Genomic DNA, 27928 nt, shown 5'->3' on the forward strand with positions numbered 1-27928 from the left:
CGAACCCGGGTCTCTCAGGACCACAAGCCGACGCTCTAACCGCTGAGCCAAACCAGCCAGGGCTAAAACATAGTATTTTTTAAGAGACTGTGCTAAGAAAACCACAAATGCTGTAACTTTGAGGTGCTTCAAAAGCGTAGGGTCCCAGTGTTGGTAAGAAAGTGAGTGGCACCTAAAAAGAAATAGGTTAATAACCGTCCTAGTAATAGGAAAGCAAAACCCTTAATTAGAAGAGCTTCGTAAAATGAGCTAGAAAAGCGCTAGGTATACAGCAGGTACTCAAGAAATTAAGCTTGATAACACAGCGAATTATGTTTAATCTCCAAGAGCATTATTCAAAAGACAGTAGATAAAAACAAACAAACAGTGTATTCCTTTATAAAACATGCAATTTAAAAATTCCTAAGTCCTTAATTTTGTACTGGTTACAAGACATTTTTAAAACAATATATTTTGTGATACAGTCACTCCCATGTACTTAAGAAATATAGGTAACTCAAAATCTCCCACTGTATTGTTTATTATTATTTTAATAGACAAGAGCAATTTATACAGTATTATTTAAAGAGTACTTGTTTAAACTATATAAATGATCGCATCAATGAGGTGTTATTCCCATCACGCAGGTATGGAAACTACGGCCCAAGAGCTTATGTACCCAGATCTCCCTCTCCGTGGCCCTCACTGTTCCTTCTCTCTCACGCTTTGGTTATCCTTCATTCTCAAGCCCTCAAGATTTGTCCTCAGTTCTCTTGTTCTTCTCCCCTCCTCATCTTCCCTCTCCCTGTCGGCAATTTGTCTGATCCTCAGTTGCACAATCACTTCTGTAGGTCTGACCGCCAAACATGCTTCCTCCAGCCTTGACCTTGCTCTCCTGAGCTTCTGTTTCCACTTGGAATTCCTCGCGTCCCCCTGGAGGTTCCGCTGGCACCCTGAACTCAACTTTCCAGAACAGACTAGTCCTCTCTTAAATTTGTTCGCCTTTCAATTTCCATCTATTTTAAGGAGATCACAAACATTTTGGTCATTTAAGCTGCAAATGTAAGGGGTCATTTACTACCACCCCTCCCCCCAACTTGACAATGATCTGTGAAATGCCACCAATTCTATCTCTTCAGCTGTAGCTTCCAGGAGTGCCTTCACACTGTACCCTTGAACCAGAGCGAACGTGTGATGATGTCTCAAGCACCGTGTTCGAAGTCCTTCTCTTTGTTCACCTCATACTCTGCCTAAAAAGCTCCTCTGTCTTACTCATGGACACGTCCTATCTTCTCTCTTCATTCTGTAAATACTCATTAGGTACCTACTGTGTTCTAGGAACTATCCTAAGTGAATAAGACATAACCCTCCCCTCAGGGAGTTTGCAAGGTCATTTCCATAACAGAGATGTATACCTGGCCTGTGGAAGCCGAGAGGAAACGTGGACTCTGAGGAGGCTTCACCTGTGCTCCTCCCCTATTAACCCCCTCGACCACCAGAGCAAGGCTGGCTCTCGCCCAGCCAGTGCCCAACAAATATGTCCCAAATGTCACAGCGCCAAGAATTTTAACAGACACTCGAAGTGTCGGAGTTGTTTATCTTTATAGCAACTTTTATTTATTGGTACTTAAGTCTTATAAACTTTTATGATGGCTTCCTATTTCATGTTTGCTTCTTTTAAGACTCTTGTGTATCAGGGTTTAGTGAGTTAAGGTGATGACTACTCTTGGAAGAAATAGTGAAGTGTGACAGCTTGTTCTACCAATGGCTACAACTCTACTGTCCCTTATAAAACCAAAGCGGGCCGCCCACAGATGACATAAGAATTGAGAAGTGTTTCCTTTTTTCTTTTAAAAGAAAGTTTTATGAGTTGAATTAATTTCATCTGGCCAAAGAATGATCCCTCCGAAAGGGGAGGAAAAACGAAAATAAAACATTTCTTTGGGGTAAAATGAGCTTTTACTATTTATCTCATCACAGTAGAAAGAGATGCTATAAGAGAACTTTTAAACCCATAAACTATGGGATTGAAGTTGTAATTGGAGGAGAAAAATTAACTGAAGGACTAAATTTCCTTAAAGGGTAGTTCAGTGTGTTGTACTAACCATAGTTCTCACCTCTACAGACCAATGTACTGCTGACCACTCTAATCCTGTAAGACACGGTTGGCCCAGCTGTAATGAATAAAGCTGACAAATGTAAAAATCCAGGCCTGCTTTTCTGAAAATTGCACAAGTCAGTGTCACTGTCTAGAAGGAAACCTGTTGTGAACAGCAGCCTGGAGCCTTGTGAACTGGCTCCCTTGCGATTCTCTGCGAGAAACACTTAACCACATCGTTCCACTAACCCAACCAAGAGATAAACAAAAAAGTTTATGTTTGTAAAAAAGGGTGAAACAGAAAACTGCAATCTATCCTTTGTTTTTAAAAATGCCTTTTATGGCTAGCTGGTGTGGCTCAGTGGCTGAGCGTCGACCCATGCACCAAGAGGTCACCGGTTCGATTCCCAGTCATGGGCCAAATCTCCAGTGGGGGGCATGCAGGAGGCGGCCAATTGATGTTCTCTCTCATTGATGTTTTTATCTCCCTCTCTCCCTCTCCCTTCCTCTCTCTCTAAAATCAATAAAGAAAAAAAATTTTAATAAAAATAAAAATGCCTTTTATATTGCTATAGAAGAACAAAGTTGTTCAACACCAACCACAGAATAGAACTGTGTCACATCCAACTTAAAAAAGCACACTACTTACCATTATTTCTAAATTCTCTATGGGCAGATAAAATAAAATCACAGGTACGTATCAGATTCAATGTCATCAAAATCAAATGAGCAACACTCTTCTTATCCATTCCCAGCCTGGTTAGAAGCTTATACTTTCTAACTATAACATTGGAAATACCATAGAAAGGGGAGGGGACTCCCTTATCTGGGTCCGTAACTCTGGAGCCACAGTGCCTGGGTTCCAATCCCTCCATACCACATACTAACTGGAGGATCCTCAGCAAGTTACTCTACCACCCTGTGCCCCAGTCCCACACCTGTTAAATGGAACAGGCGTAACACTTACCCTCATTATTCTTCTGTGATGATTAAATAGGTGAAATATGTAGGATACAGAGAAGCGTTCCTAGCATACAGTAAGTACTCTATAAGTTGTATGCTGTTGAGGTTTTAATTGGTGAGTATTAATATTACCCAGATCTTGGAATAGTTTACAATTTATAAAGTGCTCTTGTATACATTTTTTTTCACTTTATATCAAACCTTGCCCCCAAAATTAAAGAAGATTCCAATATACTAAATATCCAAAAACAATAACTGATAAACTGCCCGAAAATCCCAATTTGTCCACTATTAATCAGTCCTTGGAATCACGTGCTCATGAGCAATATGTGTACACTTCGCTACATAAAATGTTCCTTACAATTTCAACTAAAGTGGAAGAAAAGCTACCTTGGTTCAAACTCCATAGTCAGTGCTAACAATGAACAAACAGCAGGTTCAGATAAAACAGGACTAGGTTCTGTTTGTCTTAGTCATCCTCGTTTAAGAGCAGAACACTCTAGATATTGCTACAGCCATCATGAGTTCAGCAGAACTGATTTCTAGTGGCAGATATGAAGTCCTGACTTGAGGGATGAGAGGCAAGTACTGTGTTCCGACGTGTCATGGGGCCTCCTCCATGGCCTCTACCATCTGCGATGGTCACAGTGTGAGGGCACAGGTTCAAGTCCTCTCCACAAATTCCTTTGACTCAATATCAGTGGAACCACTGTCAGAAATCCTGCTGCCAGGGCCGTAAATTATTGTCTCTGAGCTGCTGTGGCAGAAATTTTGTAAAGAACTAAAAGCACATTGAGCCATTTTGAAAAGAATTCTACAACAATCGAGAAGTTTGACTTCCGCACTCACTCTTCAGTTCCAAAATGAATTCCTGACTGGGCTTCCCACAGAAGGTGTCTTTGTTGGATTAGGCCAAGTAGCAAAAAAAAAAAATGTCCTTTCCAGTCTTTTCAATATCAGAGTCAATTCCAGGCCACAAGACACAGCTTTTAGCCAATATCTTCATGTGAACACATCCCAGATGTGCTAAACGTACCCTAGCCAAGATAACTAACAATCACCTTCTGAAATTACAACAAAACATCTCCATAAAAAGACATCTTCTGTGGCCAGAGAAGTCATGCTGACAGTGTGTGAATATTTGGGAGGACTGCTTTCATCCTGACCACTTCCTGGGGCACCAACTCCAATGTATCAAAAATTAAGAAGCTTAGAAAGTAGTGCCTTTCATGGATAGAAAAGATAACAAAAATGTATTAGTCTTAGAAAGGATGAAAGATTTTCTTTGATTCCTGAGAAAGCACAACACGGTTTGCCCTAATAGCAGTTAACAGCACTGGGAGTCAAGAGTTCAACAATGTGATATTGAGGTATTGATTCCACATTGGCTCCCTTTCCCTTGGAAAGACGTGATGTTTTTTCCATTGTGGACAATATCATCAAGACATCATCGAAATAGGACAGCACACCCAGAATCCTAGAAAACTAAGTCCTCAAAAAGGTAATGAAAATGGCAAACTAAAGAGGCTTACTGTAGGGTTGTCCATCAAAGGTCAAAGATTATCTACTAATAAGCTTGGACAAAACCTTCAAGGGGCAACTGCATGTACCTGTAGTCTCCATACTGTTTCCCTTTAACATTAAATTCGGTACTATTAGCCTAACTGGTGTTTCCTAACCTTTTGGTGTACAGATGGCATATCTGATTAGATATTTTTCCTCATTTGAATTCCCAGGGGTAAAAAGCTACATTTTTAATTTCAAATAAATCATTGTAACAGCTGTACCCTAATAGAATGACATTAGGTCCACCATTATAATCAACTACATCTTCAAGGAACTCCTCTGGGGAAATGTGGCCAATCTCCTATAATCTAGCTGTCTAATGGTTTGAATTGCTTGGTCACTGACTCCAAGGAGCGCAGGCCAGCTCCTTGCCCCGATGCTTTCGCAGCTTTCACAGGGTGAGAAACACGCACTTCAGTAGGAGTAGTTATTAGATACGTTCACAAGAGGCTCCTCGTCAACACAATGACATAATCATTATAATCCTGAAAAACATATGGATCTCCACAATTATAGTAAAAAAGCTTATGAAATAAAAAACGACTGGAAACTTTTCAAACCAATTATTCAGACACCACAATGACAATCTACTTCCATTTCCTTATCCCCTTTTTAAAAACAAAAAGTATCCAATATAAAGACATATTACATGTCTGCACGTGTCAGGAGCCAGGAAAGGGGCTATGAAAAGCCATTGTGCCCCATCTGCTAAGAGAATTTTCAAACACGTGGAGTTGAGACATATGGCATTGTTTTTCAAAATAAAAAAATCCTTACCAGACCATTTGATTCCATTTGTGGATTAAACCATTTGAACAGTAAATAAAGATATTTACATTTTTTAATTGATTTTTAGAGAGAGGGGAAAGGAGAGGAAGATAGAGAGAGAAACATCAAAGTAAGAGTGAAAATTCCATCAGCTGCCTCCCCACAGGGCTCCTACTGGGGATCGAGCCCACAGCCTGGGCATTTGGCCAGACCAGGAATCGAATGGGCAGCCTCTCAGTGCTCAAGACAATGCCCAACCAACTGAGCCACACCATCCGAGGCAACAGATTTGTGATGATGATGCTGGAGATAAAAGTGGCTTCATTCATTGCTCCAGGCTTATCAAATATCCTAGCCCCTAGACAAACAGGGTTGCTGAGAAGGCTTTTTAGGAGATCAGTCTGTGCCCCATAACTAGTAAAGAAGATAGGAAACTATTTTCTTTGCAGTATAGTAAAAGCCCCTCAGTATTTTATTTCCAGGAAGCACTTTGACTGACATCAGACTCCACGGATTCATACACTTTGACCATTTTAATAGAGTCTTGCTTAAATTCAGAGGTTGAGAATTTATGCGATCCCTCATCAATGGTACTGGAGAATGGATTTTTCTGCTCATAATTGTTTAGTGTTCTGAGTAAGCAGTCTTCATCCGATCTCCAGAACATAAAGAGTTCAGGGAAGATTAAATAAGCAAGAGATGAATGGGCGAGTTTTAGATACCATTTCCCTACTGAAGCAAAACTGCTCGACTCACACGTCATAAATCACTACCTCATAAAATTACACTCCGTGGAAGTACACCCAAGCACTAAAGTGAAGCCCGCAGTCCCCTAGCAGAGAGCACGGATGCTGCTCAAGCACTGTTCGTTAGTGAGACAAGGGGATCGATATGTTGCCAAGGCAAACGTGCACTCGCAGCGGAGGCGAGGAAACTGGAATTTCAAGTGGTAATTTCAAAGCTTCTGGAAAGACTCTGCTTCCGGAGGGATGGGATGGTGAGGAATACCGCTGAATAACACTCAGATCATGGGGGGTTTCAGAGAACACAAGAGGACAAAGAAAGAGTGGGAAGAGGTGGGAATAAACGCAAGAACCAACCTTGATCTGAGTGGGGACAGGAGGTACAATGGGAGAGTTTTCCTCCTGGGCAATGGGCAAAGTCATATTTACTTAGCTTGTGTTTTAGATGTTTGAGTGCTGTGATGCCGTTCTATTTCCACATCATTTAGTAAAGATTGATATGTAAGTTCAGTTCTGGGAAGTGGTATAACAAGAGGTAAGGGACCCCACCTCAAGAGGTGAGAGCAGCACACCTCTGCAGGCTTATACTGGCTTCCTGTTTCCGGGGAGTCTCTTCTGTGCTCAGTGCAGTCTTTGAGCTCCAAGCTATGATCCACGGTGAAACCTCGTTCTCGAACTTCATTCCTTCCAGAAGGCTGTTTGAGAAGCGATTTGTTCGAAAACCGAATCATTGTTTCCGATTAGAAATAATGTAAATTGAATTAATCCGTTTCAGATCCCCAAATGATTCTCCGTTTTAACCTTTCTTATATATAGTACATGTCTGATGAATGTACCGGTCAATCTGTAAATAAACACTTCTTAAGTTTATCAAACCACCCCTTGCTAGCCTGAAAGAAATCACTTTCAGCACTCACTCCAGGGGTGTCTTCAAGGAAGTCAGTAAGAAGTAGCTTCCCTTTTTCACAGATCATTACCTTGAAATGCTGTGGCCCACTGACTTCTTTTCCTTTATCCAAATCAACAATTCATCTACCTCTTCAGTTGCCTGTGATGATTGTTTTGTGAGCACTTTCGCACCCTTAGCAACATTAGCCCTCTTGATGGCCTCTTTATGTTTTAAAATTGTGCTAATCACGAATTTCACCAGCAACAAAAGCATTCTCTCCTTTGTTGCCTGAGAGACACTTTTTGTCCTGCTAAGGTATCAGCATAAAAGGGTTGTCAGGTTGAAAACCCAAAACCGAAGTTTTGTTCCGCAACCTAGACATCCCCCCACCCCAATAACTTGGTAGAGCATGGAAATGTTCCAGACGGGAGATGATGGAGAACCGAGGTTTGGCTGTATTGATCTACAATCAAGAGTGTTGGCCCAAAGGGCAGTGACAAGAGCACATGAATCTAAGAGCTGCCAGGGAAACAACATGGTAGAAAGAGAGAGAGAGGGAGGGAGCACCTCGTCCCCTCCCCCCAAATATTAGAAATTGTCCCTAAAAGGGAGGAAGAAAATTAACACTTGTATTATTAATCAATGCAAAGATTTTACCATAAATTACTTTTTAAAAGAAGTATGAAGCTAAATTTGAATAAGTTCAGAATATATTTAGAAGTTCCTAAGATGGGAGAGAAATACTTAATAGAATCTATGGGATGAAGAGTTCTGCACAGCACAACTTGAAAGGAAGGTCTCGTCTTGAGAATATCTACACACAATTTTACATGTAATACATGCAATTTGTGGGACCTCCCAGCATTAAAAAGCTGTGTACTTAGTGGAAATTATAATATTTCAGAGACCAATGTAATTGGTTTGGATCTCGGTTCTGCCACTGGCTTTTTGATCTCTAGAATTTCACTTAACTCCCCGAGACTCAGTTTCCCCATCTGTGTATAATAATATCCATACCATAAGGCTATTTTAAAGACTAGAAGATACATATGAAAAGCTTTAAGTTCTTAGCCTACAGTAAGTGCTCAAAAAAGTTACTGTAATTTTTTTTAGTGCTTAAGGGAAAGTAAGATTTGCACAACCGATAATATATATATAGCATATTACAATGCCCCATGCCAGGAAGACAGCCAGAGCTTTTAACTGCTGACACACATATCCCGCTCCAAACTTTCACAATATTTTGAGAAAAGGCTAATGAAAAACAGCATTCACACTGTAGATTACTTTGAAGCAAACTTGATCAGTATGCATGGTTTCATAAAAACAACACGTATACGTGCACAGGTTCCAACCATCCCTAGTGCACGTACAGAATTCCTCAGAAGCCAATTTAGATAAACTTCTCTTAAAGTAGTATTAGTAGGAAGACCAATATTCCAAGTTATGTCAGAACAGAGAGATTTTCTGTCCTAATATTTAACATAAAAATATAAGAAAAATATTAAATACATTTATAAAATTATCATGCAATAGTTGTTCTTTATAAAAGACTGTGCTTCGTCATCATTTCCCCCACATTCACCTGGTGCCTTTCTAATTCATTCTCCACTCAGCACAGAGGGTGGAACAGCAGAGGACTAGAATTCAGAATATATAAATATATAAAGAATGATTATAAATCAGTGAGAAAAAATAATCTACTACAAAAGTAGACAAAGGAACTGAAACAGCATTTCATATAAGGAACACAGATAACTAAGAAACATGGGGACATGCTCGCTTGTATTAGTGATTATGAAAACACAAATTAAGACTACAATAAGACACCATTTATCATCCTCTAGATTGGAAAATATTAAGTCTTACAAAACCCAGTGCTGGAGAGTATGTGGATCAATTGTGGGAATGAAAATTGATTTTTATGTACAACCACTCTGGAAAACATATGTTCTCACCCAATAATTCCAAAACATGTGCCCCAGGAGACACATAGTCCCACATCCTACACATTTGTATTAGCACTGATATCAAAACAAACAACAAGCAAAAAATAAACAAACCAACAAAAACATAAAACTTGAATCAGTCCAAATATCCACTTACAGGAAAATGGATCAATAAGCTTGAAGGAACCAGAGCCTCACAGCAACACACTAGCTTGATGAATCTTAGAAACAAAGTTGAGAGGGAAAAAGAAACAAGTTCTGTAAGACATGCAGTGTGGCATGAAAATTCGAGCTATTGGATGTCTCAGAGGGGCAGCCAGAGCACACAGGTAGATACAACATGTTCTCATTTTTAAGCTGAATTGGGGGGTGGGGAGGGTGTCATGGATCTCTATTACATTATTATGCTTTACAAGGAAAAATGATGTAATATTCTTTCACATAAAGTCAATATTATATTAAAAGAAACTATTACAACATGATCATGGCTGCTTTCTACACATCATGTTCTGTTACTTTCTACCTCTCTTTGAACAGGAACCAAAATCCATAGCATGGCTTAGGTGAGAAGTCATGACCTGACAACTACAAAGCTTGAGCCATTGTCATCATTGTTCATTGAACCGATCTACATCTTCCCCCTGGCAAATAAGCCTATTGTCTCATCCGCGTTCCCTTCAGCTTCAAGACACTAGCAGATGATGTTCCCGTTTGCCAGCCAGGTTCTCAGAGTTTCCCAGGCACCACCCCAGACCTGCCCAGGACTCCCAGCTTTCCTTTGATAATTCCTAATCAACCTTTAGATCTCAGCTCACCCACATCAGAGTCATTCTCTCTAATCTTACCAACCCAGTTCTCACTCAATTCTCTCAGGACACCATGTACTTCATTCGCCAGGTGGTTTAGTTTTACATATAGTCACATCAATCTTTCGAGGATTTCTATCTCCCCTACTAGATTATAAGCACCGTAAACACAGAAAGTGTGCCTCTTTTTCTCCTTTTCGGCCGACCATGAACTTCAATACCGCATTCAAAGTCTGGCTCATTAATACTCAATAATTATCTTTGAATGAATGTATAAATCAACGATTCTGAAGAAGTGGTCATTTACTAATGAAATTTGGTGCTGAATGCCATCTATTAAGGACTGCTATACACGTTGTACATCATGTCTTATAACTTTGGCACATGTTTGAGATATATTCATTGTTACTTGTATATTAAATATTTTTAGTACACAAACTCATTATTTATGGTTCTATGGCTAAAAAAAAGGCAGTTGTGTTGGACCCCAACAAACAAAATGTTAGAACACTTAAAAGTAAAGATGAACAATTCCAGCACTCAATCTGAACACGCTAATATGCCGAAGTCCAGTCCAAGTTGTTCCCTTGTTACAATATATCTATTGAAATAGAATTTTCATCTTTTACACAGAACAACCTTGACTCTGTATACAGTGCAAGGATCTCAGCAGCATAATCTCTAATATTATGGGAATATGTCATTTTAAAAAAGAGAAAAAGTCACTATTGTCTTTAAAAATACTGTTTGGGTCATAATTTATAATACATGGTAAAATTAAAGATACTTCTATTTTATCTCATTTTTCCATCATGAAACGAAAATTGCTTTCTTTTGGTGTTTGTTGTTAGACATTGAAAATTATGTAGACCTAATTTGATTCTTTCTTGTATCAAACTGTCCATGAGACCATATATTTCAGTTACTCTAATATAAGCAATTATCTGCTCTCATGAGCTCCTAATTGCGCTCTACATGTTAACCATAATTTTCAAAGAATTTCACAGTGAAAAACTATGAGACAGTGATTTAGAACTAGTGGAAACAAGGAATTGTTTAAACATTCATCAACATTTCAAAGCACCCATACAATTATTATCAAAAGAAAAGGAGGTCTCCATTCAAACAAACCTAAAGAGCCTGAGTTGATTAAAGGACAGAGTGCCAAAGGCCTACCTTTGAAAGAGACTCATTCAGAAAGTCTTTGACTCAGCTTACACAGTCTTTTGAACACTATTTTGAAAATCATTTGGATCCCCTATAGCACACACCATTGCAGATATTTCACTACTTTATCTGTAACTGCAACTGGAATCCAGGACACTAAGCAATCAACACCTTATTTTTAATAACATGCAAAACCTAGCTGCATGGCGGTGCTGGGTGCTTGGCTCGCTTCTGCGCGGTCAGCATGGGTTTCCACAGGCCTGTGGATCACCTGCTCAAATTAGCTTCTGAAATAAACAAGATGAAATGGTCTCAGGCTGAACAGAAAGCTTAAAAACTTTACTACATTAGATTAGGGATAAATCAGCTATTTTTAATTATAAAAGTGAAGAGGAGAGGAAAATAAATCAGTTCAGTTAACTATAGGTTGCTGATCTAGGAAAGAATAAGTCAATCACTAACTCGCTCCTGTGTGTGTATGTGTGTGTGTGTGCGTGTGTGTGTGTGTCTGTATATACTATGTCATTTTATACTCCTAGATATTGATGCATATTTGTACATTTATTTATCAAATCTTTGAGGTATTAAAACTCTTGCTTTCTTCCCTGGGTATTGATAAGCATAGATGACAAGTTTGCCTCCCAAAGCAACAACAACAAAATCCCACAAGTAAACAAGTATATCTCCTTTTCTATTATATTGCAACATAATAGCAATGTGACATGCAGAGTTAAACATTTCTGATTACAGGTCTCAAGATCAATGGTGTGTCACAGCTTAATTGGCAACCTTCTTTTTCTTCCTGGGGAAGAATTGATGGCATATTAGATCTCATGAGAGGAAATGTACTGAATGAAGAAATAAGAATGCCTTTAACCTGCGCTCGAACACAAGGAAGCTTCACAGCACGTGGCATTACTTTCATACCCATTTTTTCAGTTTTTTTAATAAAGCAAAGTGAAATTATAAATTATGCCAGAAATTTGGAGATTTAATCTTATAATCAAACTGTGGTTTTAGTATTTTCCTTTTTTTATTGCTACATATTCTGTATGATACTGAAGTTCACTACCACCTGAAGTTTTGATGGCATAGCCTCTGAGTTAGGCCTGCAGTAAAATTAGCAAAGAAAATAACAACACTCATTGACAGAAGAGGTATATTTACTTACAAATCAAGAGTAATGGAAAGCAAATAAATAAGAGAGGTGCATTTAAGTAATTTGTGATGCATGGATAGTATTAAATTGCTCTCCTTAAAAACAATAATCAGCCCTGGCTGGTTTGGCTCAGTGGTTAGAGCGTCAGCCTGTGGATGAGAGAGTCCCAGATTCAGTTCCCGCTAAGGGCACGTACCTCTGTTGTAGTTTGTCCCCAGCCCCGGTTGGGGTCGAATGGGTGGCAACCACTCGATGTGCCTCTCTCACATCGATGTTTCTCTCTCTCTCTCTTCCTCCCTCTCTCCCTCCCGCTCTATCTGAAGATACATGCAAAAATGTCCTCAAGTGAGGATTAAAAAACCAACAACAACAAAAAATAATAATCTCTCCTTGATACCACTTTATACCCTCTAGGATGGCTAAAATAAAAAAGACAAACAACCAACAGGTCTATGGATTTGGAAAATTGTGACACTTATACATTGCTGACTGAAATGTGAAATGGTGCAACTACTTTATAGTTCCTAGAATTAAACATAGAGTATCATATGACTCAGCAATTCCACTCATAGGGATATGCACAAGAGGAATAAAAACATATGTCCACACAAAAACTGGCACATGAATGTTAACAGCAGCATTATTTATAATAGCTAAAAAGTAGGAACCACCTGTATGTCCATCAAATGATAAGTGGATATATTATCATTTTGCATCATATACTACAAAATGCAATAAATTCATACGATGGCATACTATGAGGCAAAAACAAAACAAAACAAAACAAAAAAACATGATATGTTACCATATGCATGAGCCTTAAAAACATTATGCTAAGTGAAAGAAGGCAGTTACAAATAACCACATATATTATGATTAAATGTATACAAATGTCTAAAAGAGGCAAATCCATTGAAACAGAAAACAGATTAGTGGTTGCCGGGAGTTCGGGGAAGAAGAATGGGGAGTGACTGCTGATGGGTATGGGGTTTCTTTCTGGAGTAATACAAATGTTCTAAAATTAGGCAGTGGGTATTGATGCAAATCTGTGAATATACTAAAAATCACTGAACTGTATACTTGAGCAGGGTGAATTTTATGTGTGACTAACTCAGTAAAGCTGACATAAAAATATAAAATAAATCCATTAGACTGGTAAAGAAATCCACTCTTTCAGTGATTTTGAAATACATATCTAAAAGAAAATGTCAGTTCTGTCTAAATTTTTGCTCTGCAGCCGAGGCATTACTGCTATTTGCCACCAAGTTCTTGCATTTAAGTGCATCTGGTCAACAGATGTATTATAACGGCACACATTTTGAATGTTACATCTGTTAGTAAAATGTGAAAAAGCTCATATTGCAAATGAAATATAAACTTGTATGTGTCAATTAGGAGCCAATTTCTTGTTAAAACTGCCTAATGTTTAAGGCACAATAAATCAAGCACTAGCTCTATGTATCTATGGCTGTTGGTGTCTGACCCGTGTGGGAAGACAATCCAGTGCACTGAACACAGGCTAGACAGTTTCCATGGATACCGCACACTACTTGAGGTGTAGAAACTAAAAATTATAAACAACTCCACAAAAATTATGCTTCACATACTATATCAGTAAACTATAACTCTTTCTAAAGGAAGGTGCTAGAATTTATTTTGTTGATAAGTAGATAAGGATTTTGGGGTTTCTTTGGGGGATGAAAAGGGAGACAAAGTTTCCAAAAGGATAGCTATTACGTTGTTTTAGAATTCACAGGAGAGGAAGAGACATATTTAAAATGCATCTATCATCATAAGGTTTACAGCAAACCTCAGGAGTTTTAAAAATATTTAGCTTTTATAGGAATCAACTTTATTGACTTATTCCAGCTGAGTTTAATTAGTCTGGCCACTGCATACTAATATGCCGATCTTTCTAAATAAATGTACACTGTAATTATAGTCAGGTTACTCCACCCACTATCCTTCTGCTCCTTCCCATGAAAGAAGACTACACATCTTCCAGATGTAGAATAAAAACCACAGTGTTACTCACCAGCCAGTTCGGAGTGACACAGAGTAAAGCATGTGAAAACCATGCGGGGCCCCCTAAGAAAAGGAGCAATTCCTTACGCCACTTTGCTGAGAGGGCCTGACCACACACGTGCTTTTCCACACCTTCCACAGGTCAGGGGAGGGAGAATGAGAAAGTCATGGCATCAACTTTCTCCATGTCCCCAGATCACTCCCACTGGTAGGCAGTCGAGTCCGGTTTTATTCCCAGAACTCAAGAGATAGTCAACATGCATGGGAATAGAGCTGTTTTCTTTGGACCACAGTCCAGTCATTACGTGAGATCCAGCAGGAGGGAAGGGAAAGAACACAACTTGTTTTAATAAAGGAGACAAATAAGTCAATAAATTTTAACCAAATTAAAACAATAGTTGATTATGGATCAGGAAAATTTCACAAACATGTCATTGGACGCTCACAGCAAAATAACGGAACACCTGGTTTACCAGCAAGGGTCAATACGTTAGCATCTCCCAAATATTCTGGAACAGTGTGCCTATGCTTTTAGTGAATGTGAAAAGACAGGCAACTCTTTGAAAACCTAGCGAACGTTCACTGAAACTGTTGAGACAGGAGTTGGTAGTAAAAAGAACTCTACCTAGAAAAACACCTACATGCAGTAGAACTCTGCTCTAATCAAGTTTCTTTGCCAGAGTCAGCTTCCTCCCCTGTTGCTCATTCACTGTCATCTTGATTCCCCCAATTCTTCCCATTCTTTCCATCTCTTTTCACCTGCGCTGTAACCAGTCCCTTCCCTGCAATCCCTTTTGCTCCTGGGCGTCTCATTGTTTTAAGTAGGAGGGACTGCTTTCCCTGTGAGCCCATCAGCAGTGCTGCGCCCTCTGAACCCGTCATGTTCCCCATCTCTGGGCCAACCCACTGCTCCTACTGCCTACACCAACTCCTGGCACCTTGCAAGGTCTCAGCTCACATGTCACTTTCTTGGGACACCCGTTTTCTAGACACCCCTCACTTAGCTGAAATACATCCTCCAGTTCCACACTCTTACAGCACACTAGACTTCTCCCTCAGAGCAATTAAGTAAAAACAAAAAAGAAAGAAAGAAAGTAATCCCTTTTCCAACTATTTGGTTGGTACCTCACTTTCTCACTAAACTCTAAATTCTAGGAAGATGCAACAGATTGCCCACCAATGCGTCTCAAGGCTTGGCAGACATTCAATCATTTTTTTCTAAGCAACACTGTCTCAAGCATTTCTTCTATTTCCATATAGGCATCAGTATTCTGTCATTTTCATAATTCCCTAATGAACATTTTTTATAGAATCAGATTCTCACTTATCAAAATCACCTAAAAAGTCATCCTATGTAATAAATATTTTTCATCCTATTTTGGCCTCTGATAACTAGAAAATAATCACTCTCAAACATATCTGAGACCAACAAATGAACATATGTGTGACCCTGTTAGGGACATATGTGGGACCAATGAACAAACAATGGAGGATGGCAGGGCAGAAGGGCATCTCCGTCTGTCTACTCTCACTGCAAATCAGGTCTCAGAGCCTCAGGCATTTCTCTTCACCTTTCCTTCTCCCTTCGGCTTCCAGCAGTTTCTCTAGCTCTGACCTCCTCGGCGCCTTTCCACACAATCTCACCATTTCTGGTGCTAAAACCATGTGCTTTGCGGCTGCTGTCACCTGGAATGACCTCGCGGTACCTCTCAGTCTCATCTACTCCTTCCCTCCCTTCAAACCTCAGCGGAGAGCATCCCTCTGCCCTTGTTTTCCCTCTGAATGGACAGACAAGGAAACCAGTTGTTAACGGTAAGGCATCCGAGCAGACACTGGACGGGAAGACCGCGGTGTCCCTCAGAAGCGCTGTGAGCTGCACTTAGGCGGGGGCGGGGGGGGGGGGGGGCGCTTCGCGGGTTTGAGGTAGGCATGTCCATCCTGCATTTTAAAATCCTCTGCTTAAGTCAGAATTAAGATGCCTTATGATATTGCCATGATGCTAACATTTAAACCCCTTGGGGGGAAAAACAGTTTTGTTGTTCCTTCTGGAAAACGTAAGAATTTTTATAAACATCCATCAGACAGCCCTGCCCTTAAGTCTGTCATTACCAATGCAGAGAGCAAAACACAAACCCTCTGGTTTGCTGCACAAGAGGCCACGTGCCAGGGGATGGCCAGCTGCTCACCGAGTCCTTTCCCTTTTGTCCTGGGCAGTCTTCTGTGTGTCAGCTGGGGCCACGTGGCTGAGCAGGAGCGGACTGAAGGTGAACAGAAGTGACACGGATGCTGCCCATGGGGGAATCCTGTGTGCTTCCCTCTCCTTGTACCTGATGCAAAAGGCACAGCAAGCAAGGACGATGCAGAAGCCTGGGCTGGAAGGAAGCCAGGGCTCTGGATAGCTGGGGGAGCTGGGTCACCGGAGACCTGCCCCACCGGAAAACGCACAGTGGGGTTTTAACTTTTATTAGGCCGACGCACATTAGCTTGTATTATATTAAGCCACTGACATTTTCAGGTATATCTGTTTCATTACTTAGTGTTACTTAAACAGTACAGGCCGGGGCGGGTCCGCCTGGATGGGCAATCACTCGTCTTGTCCAGGGCAGCTCCAGCTGGGACCCTTCCTAAGATACTCTGTCCAGACCCACCTCTGTCTGGAGAGACTTGGACTCTGAGCACAAGCTTGTCAGGAAGCTGCCATGGAAAGTCATCTGGGAACAGGATTTCATTGCACCAGAGTCTTTCCAGGCTTCCCTTACCTTGCTGCAGCACCCCTCCTTTCCTTGCCTTATCGCCCCACCAGTGTTCCACTGTCTCCGAATCCTCATCACTACAACACGCGCACGCGCGCACACACACGCGCGCACACACACGCACACACTCTCCCCCTTAGATGTCCCTGAATAGATCCAGCCTCATAAAAGCTACTCAGAAGGAAAATCAACTGACATCGAACTCTAGAATTCAGCTGTTTCCACCAATCTTGTTATTTGCACGTTTTCATTTGTCCCACCTTTGAACCTGTAAAAATAATTTGCTTCCCATAACGATGGCCGAAGAATTAACAAGCTTGTGGAGGTACTTAGAAATCCCTCAATTAAATATATATTCTAAGAATGATGTGATACTTATGAACGACATGAAGCAAGACTTTGTTTTTATTTCTTCTTTTACCAGCTTTACAAGAATAGGAGCTAAACCCCTTAGTAAAATCAGTTCTCATGTAAAAAGCTTCCAATTAACTGCAATTTTAAAAGGGAGCGAGGAAAAATGAAAGCGTGAGGGAAAGAAAAAGAGGACAAAAGAAGTGATGGATTGTACTGGCTGGAATTTGTATCAATCTAGTTTGCAATACAAAGAACAAAGCGACTATTGCTACTTCTTCCAATGATGTTCAGAAAATGGTTGATAGGAATATTTACTACTCTCATGACATTTCTGAACTTGAAATAAATCCATACAAAAGATATTCTTCTGTACTGGATCAATCAAGTTCCAGCCTGGCTAGAGGTTACGATAATTATTGGAAAGTAAATTGTTATGTTTTTGTCTGACTGCCTGTTGCCTTGGCACACGTTATTGCCAACTCTGTCTGGAAATAGTAGTATACCGAGCCATCTTGGGTGACTTATATAACCAGCTACTATCATTTGAAAATTGTCAGTCCCTGTACCTTGCTACTGTATGCATAGTTACACTGTTGGAACACTGATTTCAGTTCATTTATATTCTGACTGTTGCCAAGAACTATATTTTAAAAGGGAAATTAATTCTCGCCCAGCCAGTTGTGGCTCAGTGGTTGAGCATCAACCCATGCACCAAGAAGTCACTGGTTCAATTCCTAGTCAGGGCACATGCCCAGGTTGTGGGCCCGATCCCCAGTGGGGGACATGCAGGAGGCAACCAATTGATGTTCTTTCTCATGGATGTTTCTCTCTCTCACCCTAGCCTTTCCTCTCTCTCTAACATCAATAAAGAAAAATTATTTTAAAATAAGTAAATATAAATAAAAGGGAAATTAATTCTAAAGCTTCGCCTTTAACTTTAATTTAAGCCATTTTCAGTTCAGTTACTAACAATAACCAAAAAGGAAAAGATTTAATGAACAGTTGATCTTAAATTATTTAGTTTAATTTATCAATTAAAACTTGCATTTAAACTTCAGGTAAAACATAACTGTCTACTGCTGTCAGGACTTATAACAATAGGCTTAAAAAATTAGCCTTTAATCAGAATCTGTGTGCTTTTTCATTAACTAAAAGTAAGATGGAAGAAAATTATTCTCCTAAACTCTGGACAGATTAACAAATACACAAAGCAATTTCTACTTCTGTACACACATATTTTGTACCATCAAAAGTAACAAGACACCTAAAAGAACAGGGAAAAACAGAGTCCATAAACTCTTACCCAGCTTGAACCAGTTTTCTCCAGTACCAGCAAGAGAACAAGAGAAAGAAAAGAAAAGAAACCTATCAGTATAAAAACAAAAACAAAAAAATGCTCCACAAAACAACTAGAAGCTTTATATCACTTGTTAATGAAATAATTTTCCTGGCAAATCCAAATACCAGCACCAAAATTTTAATAACAAACCTTTTTAAATTATTATTATTTTAAGGTAATGAAAGGCAAGAAAGAGAAAAGCATCATCTCCCTCATTTTCTATGATGATGTTTTTGGGGACATAGGAACATTATTTTACTTCCACATCTGAGCAGTACCTGCTATAATCATTATATTACCTGTGTAAAGTATCACAATCCAAATATTAAAATGATCTCCTTTAAAAACACATGCAGACTTCCAGTGTATGCATGGCTAATTAATTTAGCATCACTGTACTTCTGTGGAAATCAACAAAAACAACAAAGAGAATCAACGGACACCCTGAAAACCCCATTTGCAGCAAAAGGAGGACTGCAAAGGGTGTAGAAGAACCGCCCCTATGAAGTGTCATCAAGCAGACGCCATGCAGAAGAAAGTGGTGAAAAGAAACGTTGAGAGTGGCAAGATGGCCCAGCATCAGCACCAGACAGAAAAGGCAAAAATAAACCTCCTGAAGTTAAGGAGCTCACTAGAAACATAAAGGCTACATTCCATATTATATCACTAGACGTTAGAATGAGGGTGAAGAACGGCAGTGCCAGAGACGCAGAGGAGCTGCAGCTTTGGCTCAGTTGGTTGAGCATCATCTCAGGTTGCTGGTTCAATTCCCAGTCAGGGCACATGCCCAGGTTGCGGGCTGGATCCCCGGGAAGGGGTGTGCAGGAGGCAGCAGATCAATATTCTGCTCTCACATCTATGTTTCTCTTTCTTCCTCTCCCTTGCTCCTTCTCTAAAAATCAATAAAAAGATTTATTTAAATGAATAAAAGGAACCATCAGAGTAGCCATGTTTATAAGATGGGCTCTGTCTTTGTGAGAGCAGAAAAGGAAGAGCTTGTGGGTCCTCGAAGACCTGTGAATTACTAGATGCAGCAACAGGAAGAATATGTAAAAGGAACATGAAAGAAGGGAGAAGTTGGGGTACAGCAGCAAAATGTATCAATAAATGGCACTCTTATGAATTAGACATAGAAATTAAAATTGTCACCAAAATTATTTACATGCATTTTTTAAAATTATGATGAAATCGCTTCTGTAAAAGGTTACAGCAGAGCAAGATGATAAGAATTCGGGGATTGTTAAAACATAGTGGTAGATGAAATTAAAAATATATTTCATCAGAAATGAATAAATAATTGGATGGGATGTAAATAAGTGAGACACTACATAAAACAGAGGCATGGATGATAGATTTGAAAAATAAAATAAAATGGACAGTAAGAAACTTCTTTAGAAGTTAAAAAAAATGAAAGAAAAAGAAGATAGTGAATAGAAACGCAACATGCACATAATTGGAGATATGAGGAACAAAACCAAATAAATGGAAGAGAACAAATATTTTAAAATACATAACAGAATTTTCCTAAATGTAAAGATTTTAAGAGTGTAATATTTATAACAAACAAGAACTAGGACTAATTTCCAAAATCTGAAAACAAAAGATTCCTTGCATCTGGAAAATAATAAACTCTCCTTAATTTGGGGGCCAGAGAGAAAATTCCAACTGAATTTCAGAATTTCTAGAAAACAACAACTACTATCCTGTACATAGAGAAATGCGGGGGGATTTAGCTAAAGCAGTGCTAAGAGAAAAATCCATAGCCTTACACACTCATAGCAATAAAAAGAAGTTAAATGTCTTCCTCAAAATTTTAAAAACAGCAAAAATTTAAACCAGATACGTTTTGAAATATAGAAATACGATGTAATAAGTTAGAAAAGAAAAATAAATAGTACCAATAAATACATTTTTTAAAACGTGCCCTTTGAAAAAAAGGAAAAAGATTAACCATCAGACAACCTAGTAAAGAAAGAAAAATAAAATGCTAAAATATTAAGTAATACATTGCAAAGGAGAAATAACCAAAGAAACAGAAATTTTAAAGATCATAACATTTTCTATGATCAACAAAATTTTTCATCTCCATATACAATTTTTCTTAAAAATCCAAATAAAGTAAATAATTTTCTAGGAAAATATAATTTACCGAAGTTGAACCAAAATGGGACAGAAAATTTAAGGGTATCATTTCCATAGAAGAAATTGAGGAAATTATTCAAGAGCTAAGCACTCCAAAAGCATGAAGCCCAGATAGTTTCACAGGAAAATTCTACCAAACTTGAAAGAAGAGATCAATCCAATGCTATTTAACTATTTCAGAGCAGAGGTAAACAAGACAATCTTTCAAATCCTTCTTATAAAAGGAGTAAAATGAATACAAAAACCTGACAAATAGTGATCAACGATAACAAATACCTATAACCCTTTTACGTGTGTGTGTGTGTGTGTGTGTGTGTGTGTGTGTGTGTGTGTGTTAGCAAATTCCATGATCCAGTGGAGTTTGTTCCAGGAATACAAAGATAGCTCAAGATAAGAAGTTTAAGGAAACATATTCCATGTATTAAGTATAAAAAGAAAAGCCTTGTGATCAAACTTTATAAATGATGCAAATTCATTGGACAAAATTCAACATTTCTGATTTTTTTTTTTAAAGCTCAATAAATGGATACTTCCTTAACAAAACAAAACATATTTATCTTAGCCTCATCCCCAGCACCATGCTTAATGGAAAATATCAGAGGCACTCCCAATAAGGCCGGAAAGAGACAAAATGTTCACTATTACCATTAATATTTAATATTGTGCTGGATGTACAAGCCAAAACAATTAGCAGACAGAAATGATTTTAGAGAGAGAAAATTTGGGAACTATCAGTATTTGTAGATGATGTCATTTTATCCTGTGAACACCAACGAGAACATAATAAAAAACTACTGGAAACAGTAAGAGAATCATTAAGGTAATGAGATTTAAAACAAGGAAGAAGTTCTGTGCGTACTGATATGGCAAGATCAATAAGATACACTGTTAAGTAAAAGGAGCAAGGCGCAAGACACTGTATTAAGTAATACAATGAGAGAGGTAAGAATGTGCATCTGTATCTGCTTGTATATGCACGAAGAAATTCTGAAAGGGAACAGGAAAAATTTAACAGTGATTATCTAACTGGAGGCAGGTAGCAGGGTGGGAACAAGAGACAAGGGTCCTGTAAGTGGAAGAGAAACTTCTCTTTACAGTATTTTTGTATCGTGTTTCTTACTTAATCAAAAACTAAATTTTTTTTTATTTTTTATCCTCACCCAAGGACATTTTTCCATTTTTTGTACAGACAGAGTGGGAGGGAGAGAGAGGAAGAGAGAGAGAGAAACATCGATGTGAAAGGGACACATCGAGTGGCTGCCACCTGCACGACCAACCAGGGCTGGGGACAAACTGCAACCGAGGTACATGCCCTTACGGGAACCGAACCCGGGTCTCTCCGGACCGCAGGCGGGCGCTCTAACCACTGAACCAAACCGGCCAGGGCTCAAAAACTAAATTTAAAATAACTTCTATTTTGTAACTATAAAATAGTCACAGGGATGTAAAGTACAGCACGGGGAATACAGTCAATCATATTGTAATAACTGTGTATGATGCCAGGTGGTACCAGAAATAGCGGGAGGGACACTGTGTCAAGTATCTGATTGACCACTACACAGTGCACCTGAAACTAATACAAAATAATACTGATATAAACTGTAGATGAAAAGTAACATTTAAAAAAATTCTATGAGAAGCAAATGGAAGATACAAAAGCTAAAAAAATAAAATAAAATAACTTTTAATTGAAAGAATTTTCTTAAGATTCTCAAAAAAACTCGAGCCTGCCAGTTATTGAGCCTCTCCGCTCCAAACTGGCCCTTGTGATGCTGGGGCTGGAATTTTATAAACCTTGTTTCTGCTTTGTTGTCGTGATCCAAGCTCCATTCCACCGGTAGGAGGCATGAGAGGGAGACTGCGAGGCTGGAGGAAGAGGTTTGTTCTTTCTTGTGGGCTTCCTGCGGACCTCTTAGTTTTGCTTCCTATTCCTGCGAGTGGCATTCCTGCCACGGATTATTCTAGCAGGGGTGGATCCTGCCCATAGCTACAGGTAACCCCGTTTGTCATTTCTCCAACATGGCTTTCCTTGGGAAACATCTGCTCCTGGCCTTTGCTGGGGATCCCAGAAGTCCGCCAGCATCCAGGCACATGGGGCCCCCTGCTCAGGTTTCACGTTTTAGTGATCACAGTCTCCTCCCTTGGTCTAGCCCTAAGGGTGGTAGCTGCTTCTGGGTGTTATCTACAGGACACTTTATTGTCTTTCTTTTAGCTTTTCATTTCTTCGATTCTTCGTTGACAGTTCTTTATATCAAATAATCTGTTAAAATAACATGGTTTTTTTTCTGTCTCCTCACTCAAACCTGATTAATACACCAAGAAAATATTTCTTCTTATTTTTTTTAAATGCATATTACCTATGAATAAGATAGACTAATATAACTTTGAAAAATATAGCAGAACAAGTCAGGTATTGGAAGATTCGTTTAGGTAAGAAATAGAATTTATTTTCGTTATAGAATACCTGGATAAATTATTTCCTGGACCATCATCACATTAATGTAGCAATATGAGTCACTGTGAAAGAAAGTACATTAAAAAAAAAAAAAAAAAAAAAAAAGGTTCTGCCCTTGAGTAGTTTCTTTTCTGTTATAAATCCTCAAAAATAAACTTCACCTAACCAACTCGTACAATGCTGATTTCATTTATTTTATTACCTGAAACACTTTTGTGAGGTGGAGAATTTTCAATAGTTATGCAAAGTTGACATAAATAGTTAGTTCATCTGCAATGAAAAGTTTATTCACTCATGATTGAGGTTCAAAAAACCATAACACACTTATTATTATTACTTATTCATAAGTGCAACACTTGAAAAACTATTGCTATTTATGATGTAATACTAGTTATTATGTAAATACTAAGTTTTAAGTGAAAAATGTCTTAATAGCTTCCAAGTCGTATACTTGGTTAATATACTATGACAGTTGATACAATTAAGAATGTTTCTAGCCCTGGCCGGTTTAGCTCAGCGGTTAGAGCGTCGGCCTGTGGTCCAGAGAAACCCGGGTTCGGTTCCCACTAAGGGCATGTACCTCGCTTGCAGTTTGTCCCCGGCCCTGGTGGTCATGCGATGGCAGCCACTCGATGTGTCCCTTTCACGTCGATGTTTCTCTCTCTCCCTCTCTATCTTCCTTTCTCTCCCTCCCACTCTATCTGAACAAAAAATGAAAAAATGTCCTCGGTTGAGGATAAAAAAAAAAAATGTGTTTCTAGCCCTGCTGGTGTGGGTCAGTGGTTGAACATCGACCCATGCACCAAGAGGTCGCTGGTTCGATTCCTGGTCAGGGTACATGCCCAGGTTGTGGGCCCGATCCTCAGTGGAGGCATGCAGGAGGCAGCCAATCAATGTTCTCTCTCATCGATATTTCTATCTCTTTCTCTCTCTCCCTTCCTCTCTCTCTAAAAATAAAGAAAAAAATATATATTATTTACTTTTTAAAAAAAGAATGTGTTCCTAGAAAGTGCATGTTCTGCAAAGTTGTCTGTAATCTGGCTATTAACTGAGGACTGGAAATGTATGCAGATTTGGTGTATGCAATCAGAACCTCCTCTTGAGTCTATCCAAAGCCTAAGCCATGATGCTCTGGTCAAAGCATGTAGGTTCACAGAATCAATTTAGCCTTTGCAAACATTCCCCCTTACAACAAATCTTTGGGATACAAAACAAGATCTTTGCAGGAAGAGGTGGAGATAGCCGTGGAAGGATAGAGAGGAGAGATCTCATGGAGGCCCAGTCCCAGCAGTGATGGAGCACACATCATCTTTTAAAGATGCGAACAGCAAAGGTAAAAACAAAAATAAAAAACAAACTCAACTGTGGTCGGGTAGGGGATGAGCTACTCCCTTTTTATTATTTTTTAAGATGCAGCAGCAAGTCACATTCACTGATGATAATGAGACATCCCTCCACCACCAACTCATTAAACCAACTCTGAATTCACTCATTAACAAAGTCACAACATCTAGCTTCAATTTAAGACCTGGAAGCCAGCCTTCTGGGAACAGATGCTATTTATTGAATTACATTTCCCTCTATATTCTTTTGACTACTATAAAATATTCTATGGTAGCCACAACACATTTTATGCCTATTCTAGAAAGATGTATTTTCTATGAAAGTTTTACCAAGAAACAAAAAAGAATGAACTATGGTTTTATAGTTTGTGTGTGAATATACAGGGTGATGTATATGTATGTATCATCACAAGGAAGAATAGAAAAAAATATATATATTACAGAAGTGCAGCATAAAGAGAGATGTTCTAATGCTATCTCTATGGCTCAAAATATTAGACGTGAAGTAGCTAGCAATGCTGATCTTGTATCATGATCACCTGGGAAGCTAATTTAAAATGATAGCTTCCCAGACCTTCACTCTAGGCATAATAAAATAAGATTCCCTTGAAATATGGGCCAACCTGTCACCAGTCTATGGAACAGCATTTGAGGACCTCGAGTACAGTGGTATTAAAATGCTTATGTTCTGTTTTGGAACCCCATCCAGTTCCATCCTTGCAGTGTGACCCTGGATAGGTCATTGTAGCTCTCTACCCATCAGTTTCCCTGCTGGGAAATGGAAAGTAGCTACTGCAGATAGTTTGAAAAATTAAGTGAATGGAAATACATATACACGTTAAATCTCACACAAAATTCAGATAATCTATTAAAATACAAACTTGTTAACACTGGGTTTTAATATGATATGTTAGAAAACAACCTGCCATGAATATCCATGTACATTAAAGTCAAGATATAGGGTTATTTTGAGAAAATTTGTGTGGTTTGCAAAAGATAAGAGCAAAATAAAGGTCTTTTCTCAACGGGGGGAAAAACCTACAACAGCACTGATTTTGCTCCAATTTAAGACCACTTCATCCAAAATCCCAAAGAATGATACACCTGATCCCTGTTGGTATAATAAAACGGAAGCTCTCTGCATACCATTTCAGTGCCTTTGGTTTCAACTCAGTGTCCCAAACAATTTCAATGAACATCAACTTCTCACCGGGGCTTTTGGTTGAAACCTTAAATTCTATTTAGAGAAAAACAAGGGTAGAAGGAGCCGGGAGGTCAAGCTCACATCACTGATTGTGATTGTTTCCCAGGGCTCTTTAAGCCTTTAGGATGATAATAATCCTCAACTTCTTTCCAAGTTCTCAGATTCTCAGCATTTACTATTACCTCCCCTCCTCCATCCCAGATCTTCTTTTGTGAAGAACATTAAGTCTCAGCCAAACAATGCGGGGTTAATTTCCTGATGGTTCCCAATTGCTTAAATTGATTGGCTACAATTTCACAAGAAAGTAAATATGCTCAATATTAAAAGGCTATTGAGCTCACAATTTAAAATTCTTTCTAATGAAATTCCTTCCCCTCCCCCCACCAAATTATCACCATCAATTTCTTTATTCACATTCATAGATCATGGCATTAGAAAAAAGAAAAAGAAATACTGGTAGGCTTTAAGTAGATTCTCCAAAACAATGGCAAATATCTAGTTTGAAAAAAGAAAATCTATTGTTAAGTATCTGGAAGAAAATATTTTTTCTCTAATGCGAGGTTTGGGTCCCCTCCCCCGTTATTTATCCAGGTTACATAATGCTTAAATTCTGCTTTTCTGTGGCACGATGATGTATATATAACGCGAATATCCTTGCTGGAATTACAATGGCACCTTCTCAGTTTATGTGCAGCTAATCAACCCATTTGCTTTCTAGTGTAGAGCAGTAAAAGCTTATCTCATGCAGACTCACGGATCGTTCAAAGCAATCTAATTGAATTTCAGGGCTAAGAGCATTGCACAACACGTGACGTGTCTCCGGCGGAGCGCAGTGCCAGACACTGCAGGCGTTACATAATCCCACGCTGGCCTTGGCAGAGGCCGCCTTCTCAGCCGCTCGGTGGCTTGGCAGTCCGCGGCTCCTCCGATCATGCCCTGCAGCTTTAATCTGCACAGTGTGTTCACATGGACAGTCACATGTTTTAAGACTTTTACAGCAGCAAATAAAACAGGGACCATTTCCCCACTGGTAGAAACAGTGCATTAAAACCAGTCATACAGCACACAAGATTGTACCAGGATAGAAGACATATAATACTACAGCTTCTCAGCAAAACAAGAAAGAAAGCAGGTATCAAATAACCTACTTTTCAAATAACTAAGTGTGGGATAATAAGAAATATATATGTTTCTGGCCCCCATTCCAGCTAATATTTGGTCTTTAGCCCTGAGAAGAAACTCCTAAAACCCTTGTCATTTTCTGAGTGATGGGAGTGTCTGACAGACAGCTCCTAAATCCTTTGCAATTTCCTGGGTGACAGTAGGGTGTTTTGTTCAAATGAGGCACCTACTGGTGGGTTTCTGGATGGGGACTGGTCCCCAGAAAGACCAAGTCATGATTACAAGTTAGACAATGTCAGCTCCTATTCCCCACCCTCCACAGAGGGGAGAGGGCCTGGCAATGGAGTTGACAATCCACCAAGCCTACCCACGGGACTAGGCTCCCATAGAAACCCTCAGGTACAGTGGTTGAAGGGCTTCTGGTTGGCTCCCCCCTCCCCCCACATACCTTGTCCCACCCATCTCTTCCACCTGACTGTTCCTGAGTTGTATCCTTTTATAATAACCTTGTAAGTTAGTAAGTAAACTGTTTTTTCTGAATTCTGTCAGCCGCTCTAGTAAGTTATCAAACTTGAGGGGGGGGGTCACGGGAACCTCAGGTTTGTAGCCGGTCAGTCAGCAGCAGCACACAGATGATGACAGCCTGGACTCACTATTGGCAGCTGAAGGAAGGGAGCAGTCTCCTGGGACTGAGCCCTTAACCTGTGCTGCCTGATGCTCTCTAGGTAGGTAGTGTCAGAAGTGGATTAAACTGTAGGACATCCGGCTGGTGGCGGAGAATTGGTCAATGGGGGAAAACCTACCCATGTGGTGGCGGGACCTAAAGTGTGAGAGTAAAGGAGAGTAAAGTGCATTCTGCCTACACACTAGGACATATGATATCATCTCTGCCACTTCAACGAATTTTCAAGTTAAGAAGGTGTGGGAATGATATTTAAGATACTGCATAAAGTATGACCAACGGTCACACATGAGCTGGCTCTTCCTACATGAGCCACAGGGGTTCCTATTAATTCCCAGTCTTATAGGCTCATCATTTTATTTCCAGAGATCAATTATAATATGTATAATTAAAAAATATCAAGCATATTAGTTATCAAGTAG

The 27928-nt window shown here is 39.4% G+C and overlaps 1 protein-coding gene across 2 annotated transcripts in view; it reads right to left on the reverse strand.

Annotated features, from left to right (window-relative positions):
• The window catches only part of ITPR2 (inositol 1,4,5-trisphosphate receptor type 2), a 470721-nt gene that overhangs the window by 156743 nt on the left and 286050 nt on the right, over positions 1-27928 (reverse strand). The gene's annotated exons all lie outside the window — the stretch shown is intronic.

The sequence above is a fragment of the Molossus molossus genome, unplaced genomic scaffold, assembly GCF_014108415.1.
Source record: "Molossus molossus isolate mMolMol1 unplaced genomic scaffold, mMolMol1.p scaffold_m16_p_10, whole genome shotgun sequence".
Taxonomy (NCBI): domain Eukaryota; kingdom Metazoa; phylum Chordata; class Mammalia; order Chiroptera; family Molossidae; genus Molossus; species Molossus molossus.